Below are 10,899 nucleotides of genomic sequence, written 5' to 3'. Positions count from 1 at the left end.
GGGCAGTCTTCTGAGTAAACATATATAGGAATCAAGCTGTATGTGTATTTTTCTTAATTTTCTTCAGTGCTTGGCATCACTTTATACAAGAGTTATTTTCACTAATTTCAGTCACATAGTGTAATATCCAAACTCCATGGTCTGCTTGGGTTAAATAGAAATAACCCATTCTCTTTTACAGAAGGCATGGAAAGTTGCTGTGTATTGGTTGTTTTGTACAACCAAAACAAAACAGCTTTCATTCCTGTTAGCACAATCCACAGTACCAATAATGTGAAATAGATGGAGCTGAGCCACTTTAATTCATTTGGTAGGAAATCAGTGATATGTGATGCAAGAAGTAGCATAAGCAAAATTCATCCACCAGAATTTTGCTGAGATATTTTGTAGCGGAATGAGCCTAGAGCTCTTGGTTTTCTGTAAATAAGCCCAGTATTGTTAATATTCCCAAACTTATATTTGCAAATAGCCCTTGTATTATAAATGATGTATACATTTTATTATATTCCCCAAACTTCATTATTGTAAATAGGATTCTATGGTTGCAAATCCCTGTGCATGGAGAAGGCTGGAAGGGTCAAGAGTCCAAACATGTTTTCCTGTAGTTTGACAGTTGATTTTTGGAGTGAAAGGAGTTTTTTTAAACTGGAGGGAAATTTTGTTTGTTCTAATTGGATAGCTTAAACAACCATAGAAACACTGTATATATTGGGAGAATTTTGAGAGGGAGAGTCCTGGAGGGGCGGAGCCACCATCAGATGCGCCCCCATTTGGAACTGAAATCAGCTCACGTTGCATTGGCAGCATGGCTGGAGTGACTCTTCCTGCCTTAAAGGCAGGGAGAGCTGCTCCTGCTCTCTCTGCCAACACAGCAGGGGCAATCGATCTCCCTCCTAAACGACTAGAGCAAGTCAGAGCTGGAGTTTGCAGAAGAAGCAGTCTGCTGGAAAGAGTCTGCTGGCTGGAGGCAGTCAGAGCTGGAGGTTGCAGAAGAAGGAAGGAAGTCTGGAATTCTGCTAGACTGAGTCCAGGAAAGCAGAGAGTGAGCAGCCAGCAAGAAGAGAAGTCGAGCTGAAATCACTAGAAGAAAAGGAAGAGCCAGGCTGGATTGAGCCCCAGACCTGTGCTGTAATTAGAAGAGACTGCCCAGCAAGAGTAGGGCCCAGTATAGAATCAGGTAGTGATTGCGTTTTTCCGGTTTTTATTTTCCCCAGACCTGCTCTGTTAATAACTGTTTTGAATTTGTATTTTTTTCTGCAAAGGTAATGTTTTAATTGAACCAATTTTTTGTAAAAGTAAACTTGCTTGTTATATTAAAAAATCAGAAGTTTGTTGATCTGTCTCCACCCCACGCCTATAAGCCTTTCCACACTACTGAGGGTTTTTTGTTTGTTTGTTTGTTGTATTTTTTGATACAGGTGAAGGGCTGTTGTAATGGACTCAGCCGTACCAAAAGTCCACTTGGTGGCAGCAGTAAAAACGTTAGGAGGAACAGAGGGCTGTTCCTCCACACATTTCGATTAGCACAATCTTGTGCAATATTGAAGTAGGATTATTTGCTCATTTCACCATTTGTTTGTGCTATTTCAAAATAAAATCTGATATCCTGACTATGAAGTGTGCGTGTAAGGGGTTGGAGGGGGCCTGCACAGATGCACCAGGAACTGTCATGCAACTCTCTCGATCCCCTGTGTGCACATTGTTGCGCAAGATCCTTTAGAGTCTAGACCACTCTCCATGCTCCAGTAGGGATCATAAACATGTCACTGACCCAAAGTGCAAAATTTTTTAGAATGTTAACCATAGTTTTTCATTGTAGTGCAGTCGGAACAATCATGTGTTATATTAGAAAGTTGTACTGGCATTTGTTTATGGGGTCTACCAGCCATTACATGCTCATATTCGCTCCAAACCTTCTATTCAGAAAGATGCATTCCTATACTACCTATTTGGAACCATTTTCATTTGGCATGTTAACACTGGAACACTGATGGTATATCTGAATGTATTCCAGGCCAAAATGTTTGCAGAGAAGAAATCCTTATAGAGGCTTACTGCTAAGGCTTAAAAGAAATATATATTTGTGATTGTGTTCATTTAGGCCGCCATCCCTCTGTGCCTGGAGGGCATGTACATTGACTCCACATATGGATGACAGGAAGCTGGTAAAGTTGTGGCAGTGAACCTGTAACATGGGTTGTGTGGATCCATTTTCCTGGATGAGAAACCTGACTTACTAGACTTTCCCTTCATATGTGTCAGGACCCAGCCATATCCCAACCCCAAGGAGGCCTCTTAAAGGGAAAAGGAGAAGGAGCAGATCCCTGCAGAAGCCTCTAGGACCAACCAAGATCCTCAGAAACCAAAGTCCTTGAGGAACAACTGGAGCTTGCCCTCCTCTGAATCTGACACCCCCATCTGGATTCTTGCCTCACTCCAGACTGTCCTCCATCACCCTCATAAGCAAGAATTGGATGGTGCCTGAGGCCTTATTTCTCACGGGCTTTCTTGGGAAGAGGAGAAAGCAGGCACAAGACCCAACTTGATCCTGGAAGGGGAGGCACTTTCTGTTCACCTTAAAAGTGCCTCAGTATCAGCTAGGTACTCAGTGGTCAAATGGCTCTACCGTGAGAGCTCCACTACAGCCAGCACCCAGGCATCTGTCCTCACCCTCTGTCCCGTTTCCCTGCTCTTATTTCCTATTCCAGTTCTTTTTTTCTGTTCCAGACCCTTGCTTCCACTCTCCAGTTCTAGCCTCCCAATCCATCTCACCTCCCTTGGGAAGTAGGGACAGATAATACATTTTAAAGTGTGTTCTGACTTACAGTGAATGCATGTTGAGATCTTTCAAGACTGGTTTACAGTACATCTCTTTATTTATCATGTGAACACTTGGTACTTGATAACCCTCTTCTAGGGATCTTGCAGTAATACAATAGTGGTTTACAATGCAAATATTGTATTTTCACTGTTGCAGATGATTATCCAAAACACACCTTCTGTTCAATTCTGATTTACTTTCAATTGCAAAATAAAATAAAAATAAAAATGGCCTGCTATGCTTTTGATTGCTCAGATTAAAAGAGATTTTAACCTGAGAGATCCTTTTTTTAATTGCTCAGATTAAAAGAGATTTCACAGAGGGAAAATAGTGACTGAATACATATACTTTTGCACAAACTAATTGGGTTTTTAAGAACATTCATCCCAGTAAAAGCAATGAAATAGGAAGACAGCATCTTCATTCAGATTTGTCTTTGGATGCGCATCCAAGTATGCCCATGGTTTCAAAAAGCAAGGATATGTGAGTCACTCTGTGTTTTTGCTGATCCCAGAAATCACCTAGAGAAAATTCTGCAGAAATTAAAGGACAGATTTCAACCGTCACTACTACAGCCAAGTGTATTTCTGATGTTTGAAAACTATGACAGCTCATTCATACATGAAAGATGAAATCATTCGGTCTGATCTGGACCCCAATATTTCTGCAGTGCCACTTAGGGAGGTGTCCAGCAATCCCTCTTGCAAGATTAGATTGGATCCGTTTCATTTTGTGACACCTGAGGATGTGGACAGCTGTTTGGAGCTGTATGGCTTACAACCTGTTCTTTGGTTCCTTGCCCAACATGGCTGATATCATCTTGCAGGGAGGTTGTTGGAGCTAGCCTAGTAGATATCATTAATACCTCAGTGAGGGAGGGCAGGATACTACCTTATCTGAAGGAGGCAGTGGTTAGACCTCTTCTTAAGAAGCCTGCTCTGGATCCCCTGGTGATGGATAATTGAGTGTGATGGCTGACCATCTCCAAGTGGTCTTGGGGGAAACTGGTTATCTAGACCTATTTCAAACTGGCCTTAGAGCAGGCTATGTGGTTGAGAAAGCCTTGGTCAGCCTGATAGATGACCTTCACTAGGGAATTGACAGAGGGAGTGCGACTTTGCTGGTTCTTTTGGGTTTCTCAGTGGCTTTAGATACCATTGACCATGGTGTCTTTCTGGATCACCTGAGGGATTTGGGGAAAGGAGGCAGTGTTTTACAGTGGTTCCACTCCTGTCTCGGGTTCATTTCAGATGGTGGTGCTTGGTGTCAGTTGCTCTTCAAAACAGGAGCTACTCTATGCAGTCCCTCAGGGCTCCATTCTGTCATGAATGCTTTTTAACATTGACATGAAAACACTGGGTGAGGTCATCAGGGGATTTGGTGCAGGGTGTTATCAATATGCTGGTGACATCCAAAACTATTTCTCCTTGTCATCAATATCAGGAAATGGATTTAGCCCCTTAAATGCCTGCCTATAGGCAATAATGGTCTGGATGAAGGATAATAGAAGCTGAATCCAAGCAAGACGGGGGTACTCATTGTTGGGGGTCATAATCTGCAAGACAGGCTAGAACTTCCTTTTCTGATGAGGTTACACTTCCTCAGAAAGAACAGGTTCGTAACTTGAGAGTGCTCTTGGACCTGGGTCCCTCCCTGGTGCCTCAGGTTGAGGCTGTGGCCAGGAGCACTTTTTACCAGCTACAATTGAATTGACAATTCTGCCCATTCCTTGAGGACTGGGTTCTCCAGGTAACAAGAATGACCTAAAAACAGTGGTACACCAGCTGGTAATCTCCAGGTTGGATTACTGCAGTTCTGTAGGGCTGTCTTTGTACGTAGTTTGGAAACTTCAGTTTGTTCAAAATACAGCAGCTAGATTGATCTCTGGGATATCCCGGAGAGACCACATTATGCCTGTTCTTAAACAGTTGCACTGGCTGCTGATATGTTTCTGGGCAAAGTACAAAGTGCTGGTTATTACCTTTAAAGCCCTAAATGGCTTAGGTCTGGATTACCTGAGAGAGTGCCTTTCTCTACAAGATCCCCCCATACTCATTAAGATCATCAGGAGGGGGTCCATCTTCGTGTGCCACCGGTTCACCTAGTTGCGAACTGGGATAGCGCTTTCTCTGTTGCCCCTAGGTTGTGAAACGAGCTCCCTGTGGATATAAGAAAATTATCTTCCTTAGAGGTCTTCAGGAGAGACCTGTCTTTTTAGCCTGGGTTTTAATTATATCTACTTTTAGTTTTAATCTGGTTTAAATGTTGTTTTTATTTTGATTTTAATGTAAACTGCCCTGAGCCACTTTAGGAAGGGCGATTTATAAATTGAATGAATGAATGATATAGCCAGTCTGGCCTAATGGATAGAGTGCTGGACTTGACCTGTGTTCAATTCCCTGATCTTATAATAGGATAAATATATTGAGCAAAAGGGAATCTTGCCAGCCTCACTGCCCAGCCTATTCCAATAGTCCTGTGCCATTCACTCAGTTTGCCCATTGGCAAGGTGCAATGGTGATGGTTCTTGGGATTCTTCTATCAGACTATCCTTGGATGAAACAATAGCATCTGGCACTCCAATACTGATAAAGAACTGGCATGGCAGAGAGTTGTTATTGCAGCAGTTGATGTTAAGGAGGCTGGAACAATGGGTACTTCAAATCATTTCGAGTCTATAGAAATTAAAAAGTTCTTACCCTGAAAAAGTCAATGTGGATGCATGAGAAGAATTTCATCAACTCCAGGGAGAAATTTAGAGCCTTAGTTCTGGCACATCCTGCATTCTCTCATAACCCTTTCTGAGTCATTGGCCATTTGTGGCCACCAGACATCGCTTCTGTCCTAATTTTCAGAAAATACATGAGGGAACTAATTTGCAAGCTTCTGCTGTTTCTTTGTCCAGGTAGTATATATACACTTTGAATACAAATCCTAATTGTGAAAAACAGCTTTCTCTATAGAAGGCTTTTGCAATTTCCTTTTGTAATATATAGTCACCACGTCTGGTCCAAACAGTGTTGTTTTTTATTAACAAAGGAGTTCACAGCGTCCATCTTGTGGCTCCCATCTCACAAACTGAAGAGAGAAACACACTGAGAATGCTTAGCTCACCAAAGAACCCTGCTGGGCATGCTCAACAACCCAAGTAAGTTAGACTACAAACAGATTCCTAAACTACAAAAACGCTACAATTTTAGTAACTGAGAGGGATAGCTTTCATTCCACATTCTGCCCATAATATTGGAGTACATGGATATTGGTAGAAGATGCATGATTAATTTCTTTCACATTATAGGATGCTGGATTAGTTGTCAGGCCTTTTCTAACTGAAGAAATATCTCATACATTTTTTAAAAATAAAGCACTGTTGTAGGGATATGGTTTTTTAAGCTCCTATTTCTTCCACGTGCATCGGGATATATATCCTTAAATAAAGATCACATGAACAGATACACCAAACACTATTATGAAAAACCCAAAGTTCTTTAGTTGTTTGGAAATTCAGAAATACCCATGCAGGTGTAATATATCACAATAACTTAAGGAGGGTGTTTTATAGCTGATTCCCTCACAAACACAAAGCCATCTTACATAGTTTTAAATGAGAGTTTATTCAGAAACAGCTTCATTTTCTCCTCCTTTTCCTCCGTTTTCCTTTCTGACTCCGCCCCCCACACTCTCTACAGGATCCCCACTGGGACAAACAACAAAACATGAAAGATAATGGATAGAATACAACAGAGGGGCTGATGGGAAGAAATCAACATAACATTAAGAAGATAACATTCATTCTGCAAATTAGGGTGGGCAATGGAGCTACTGTATGGGGTCTATGGAATGCAACCTGTGAATGACAAATGTGTATAAGAACATAAGTAGATTTTAGCTGTATTTTAATATGAATTTCATGTAGAACTGATTCTAATTATGCAAAATAATAATAAAAATTAATCAGTACACTAAAGTTAGGCAGAGATTTTCCTGAAACTGTCCCGTTTTAGGACCAAAGCATTTTTATAAACATAAATGACTACACTCCTGGCGAAAATCATTTGCAGTTTTCATTTGAAACTCTGGGTGTCGCCATTCACCAGTAATGAAGAGAAATTCAGGAAGAAGATGCAGCCAGCCTAGCCTTGCATTTCTGGTGCGCACAAGCACAAAATAACAGAGAGATCAAACTTGAGCAGACATTAGGAGTGATTTTTTTCCCATTTGAAAACAGAACAGAGGACTCTTCTTTGAGCAAGAACTGGTGCACATCTTACTGCAAGGGATGAGAGAAACACAAAAGCTGTGCATCTGCAAAGGAAGAATCCTGCAATTTCTAATCATGGGGTTCATTTGGAAGGCAGTTTCTGGGCAGATCCACTATTCCATTCCTGAAGAAATGCAGAAAGGCTCTTTTGTGGGGAATATTGCAAAGGATCTAGGGATGGATGGAAAGCATCTTTCAGACCGCGAACTCAGGATTCTTACCAGGTCAGGTATGGTCCAGTATTTTGCTTTGAACTACAACAGTGGCCATTTACAAACCTCTGAGAGAATAGACAGAGAGGAAATTTGTGGACAGACAATGAAGTGCATCTTAAACTTCCAGGTTATAGTTGAGAGTAAGTTAAAGCTTTATGCAATTGAGGTGGAAATCACAGATATAAATGATAATGCTCCCAAGTTCTCTCCATGGGAACAGGGATTGGAAATCAGTGAGGCATCTAGCCCAGGATCTCGGTTCCAACTGCCAGAAGCTCAAGATCCAGATCTGGGTATAAATTCAGTGCAAACTTACCAACTAATAGGCAGTAGCCATTTTAATTTGGATGTGCAAATTGAAGAAAATGGCATCAGGCATGCTGAGCTGGTGTTGGGAAAATATTTGGACAGGGAGGAGCAGTCGGTTTTTGATCTAACTCTTACAGCCACTGATGGGGGAGATCCAGTAAGATCTGGCACTGTGCAAGTCAAAGTTATTGTTCTAGATGCAAATGACAATGCGCCACTTTTTACTCAATCTGTCTATGAAGCAAATGTCAAAGAGAATATTCCTGAAGGATCCACAATAGTTTCAGTGAGTGCCATTGATTTAGATGAAGGAATGAATGGCAAAGTGAAATACTCTTTCAAAAACCCCACAAAACAAGATTCCCAGCTGTTTCTTCTGAATTCTACAACAGGTGAGATCACACTTATTGGAAACCTTGATTATGAGGAATCATCTGTTTATGAATTTGAAGTACAAGCAAAAGATGGCGGAGGACAGAGTGGCAGATCAAAAGTGGTTGTTTCCATCACAGACACGAATGACAATGCACCTGAATTAGAAGTAGCACATCTCATGAACAATATCCTTGAGAACTCGCCAAGAGGAACTGTTGTTGCCATTTTAAATGTACATGATAGTGATTCAGGAATCAATGGGGAAGTTACATGCTCAATCCCAAACAATCTTCCTTTCCAGTTGAAAAAGTCCATTGATAATTTTTACAGTTTGGTGACAGACAGTGATTTTGACAGAGAGCAGGTGTCGGCCTTCAATATTACTGTCACAGCTACTGATCATGGGATCCCTCCACTTTCTACAGTCAGGGTAATAGGGTTATACATTTTAGACACAAATGATAACCCTCCCCTCTTTGCAAAATCAGCCTATACACCTTTTCTCGTGGAGAATAATCCAAGAGGATCCTCAGTCTTTACCCTGAAAGCAAAAGATCCCGACTGGGAGGAGAACTCCAGAATAACTTATTCCATTATTGATGGTCATATGACTGACACCCCTATCTCTTCCTATCTCTCTATTAATTCTGAGACAGGGGTTGTCTATGCATTGTGTTCCTTTGATTATGAAGACTTTCGTGAGATTCAGTTCCAGGTCAAAGCTCAGGATGGAGGCTCCCCACCACTCAGCTCCAATGTCTCTGTGACTCTCTTCATCCTAGATCAGAATGACAGTGGCCCAGAAATCTTGTATCCTTCCCCTCCCACTGATGGCTCCACTGGAGTGGAACTGGCCCCTCGCTCCTCTGAGCCAGGTTACCTGGTCACTAAGGTGGTGGCCGTGGATGCGGACTCTGGCCAGAATGCCTGGCTCTCCTACCAGCTGATCAAGGCCACAGAGCCCGGGCTCTTCACTGTGGGACTCCACACTGGAGAGATCAGGACAGCCCGTTTCTTTCTGGAGAAGGATGCCCTCAAACAAAGCCTGGTGGTTTTAGTGAAGGACAATGGGCAGCCACCTCTCTCCGCCTCAGTCACTGTCACTGTGGTACTGGCTGACAACATCCCTGAAAGCCTCTCAGAACTGAGCAGCATCTCAGCTCCTGTAGAACCTGAGTCTGACCTCACTTTCTACCTGGTTGTTGCTGTGGCTTTTGTCTCCTGCTTGTTCTTCGTCTTTCTCTTTGTGTTACTGGCCATTAAGTTGCGCAGCTGGAGAAATGCACAGCTGTTTGAGTCAGGAAGTGTGAATTTTAGTGGTGTTCCTGTCTCACAGTTTGTGGGTATTGATGGAGTCCGAGCGTTTCTTCACTCCTACTGCCACGAAGTTTCTCTCACCACCGACTCAAGAAAAAGCCAGTTTAATCTTTCTAAGGCAAATTATTCTAATACTCTGAGCAATCAAGAGACTTCTGAAATAAAGAATCCTATCCTGTCTGATGAGGATTTAGTTCCTAACAATGGAGACCCAATTATAGTCCTGGTGAGTTATCACATTTAGATTATTGTGATTTTTATTTTTTGTCTCTGACATATTAATCTTCCTGGCAAATGCCCATCTCTCAGGTGTTTTAAAAAGCAGAGAGTCTTCCCGGTTTTTCTTACATTGTGCATGGAACCTTGTCTGTGCTTGTTGAGTTGATATTTGGCTTTGCTTCCCTTGGATTCTGTTCTCTTTGATTTCGGATTGGAAAGTCATTAGATAATGTATTGTTGTTTAAGAATGTATATACCCGATTACATCACTGGCCCTTAGGATGTAGAAAACAATTTCTTGAACACATATGTTTATTTTGACATTATTATATGGGGTGGCATCTAAGGAAATCTGCACATACTGAAGTTTCTTCACATCTGTTTCCTGCTGCAAGCCCTCTTCCCCCATGCCAGAAATCCACTTGGGAGGTTTGAGGGACCTTCTAGAATGGAATCAGTGTTATGGTATAGATTGATAGAATCCTTCTTCATTCATGCAACCATCAGATTTTAATAGAAGTATCTTATTTTTAATTGATATGTCAAAGAAGTCATTGTGACAGCCCTTTGAAATCTGAGATACCAAATTTAGGTGGTGGAAAATAAGCAAGTACTGCCATGGTGTTCCTTCCATTTTTTTAACCATTTATTGATAATTTAAATCCAGCTCATAACATTTCAAAAAGAACAACCAATATATATAATTATCTAAGGCATACCCATGGCTAATCCCATGTGTAGCAGATCTCGCGAGAGTTCGTCAGCAGAAGCACCGTGGTGATTGGGCAGTGGAGATTCCATATGCCGATAGGGAGGAGGAGCCTATGGCATCATGGTGATTGGGCAGTGGGGATTCAATTTGCATATAGAGGGGAGGAGCCTGTGATGGTTAAGGTCAGTTGGAATGCAACTATTACTGGTCTGAAGTTGTTCTTGATTGTAGAGGAGAGGAATCTATATAAAAGGATAGTGGGCAGTGGTCTGAGAAAAGAGGGATTGTAAGGGAGGAAAGAGCCTCTTCAGGATAAGGAGGCTGGCATTATGTGAATTAAATGAGGAAACAAGATGAACAAGATCTGTTAACTCAAGAAGGGAGAGGGAGAAAGAGAGAGAGAAAGTAAAAAGAAGGGAGGGGACGAAAGAGTGGAAAGAGAGGGGAAGAGTGAGTGGAGGAGAGAGAAAGTGAGAAAAAGAAGGTAGGGGAAGAGAGAAAGAAGTAAGGGTGAGGGGCAGGCCCAAGCCTGTCAGCAGCCTGAGGGGGACGAGTGGCCATGGCAGTGCCTATTGGCAGCAAGGAAGGGCCCAGTCAACCACGGCTGCTGTTTGGGGCTATCGGGGCCATTGGAGGATGGAGGAGTGACCAAGAGAGGTGAGGGGGATGG

General features: G+C 42.1%; 2 long non-coding RNA genes across 3 annotated transcripts; one reads left to right on the top strand and one right to left on the bottom strand.

The window, feature by feature from the left end:
* Positions 1–782: 782 nt before the first annotated feature.
* On the top strand, positions 783–3,051 carry LOC128322886 (uncharacterized). 2 transcript variants are annotated; one of them, XR_008306047.1, is made up of 2 exons: positions 783–1,177; positions 2,263–3,051. It is a non-coding gene; the product is annotated as an uncharacterized LOC128322886 (long non-coding RNA). The 2 variants fall into 2 exon arrangements; XR_008306048.1 differs by having other exon boundaries at positions 2,102–3,051.
* Positions 2,855–6,491, bottom strand: LOC128322887 (uncharacterized). Its single transcript, XR_008306049.1, has 4 exons — positions 6,416–6,491; positions 5,521–5,665; positions 4,837–4,980; positions 2,855–3,354 (listed from the first exon to the last, which is right to left on the bottom strand). It is a non-coding gene; the product is annotated as an uncharacterized LOC128322887 (long non-coding RNA).
* Between the last annotated feature and the right edge of the window lie 4,408 nt (positions 6,492–10,899).

Source organism: Hemicordylus capensis, chromosome 4, assembly GCF_027244095.1.
Source record: "Hemicordylus capensis ecotype Gifberg chromosome 4, rHemCap1.1.pri, whole genome shotgun sequence".
Classification (NCBI taxonomy): Eukaryota; Metazoa; Chordata; class Lepidosauria; order Squamata; family Cordylidae; genus Hemicordylus; species Hemicordylus capensis.
Note: the sequence above shows the minus strand (reverse complement) of the source record. Positions and strands in the feature narration are given on the sequence as shown.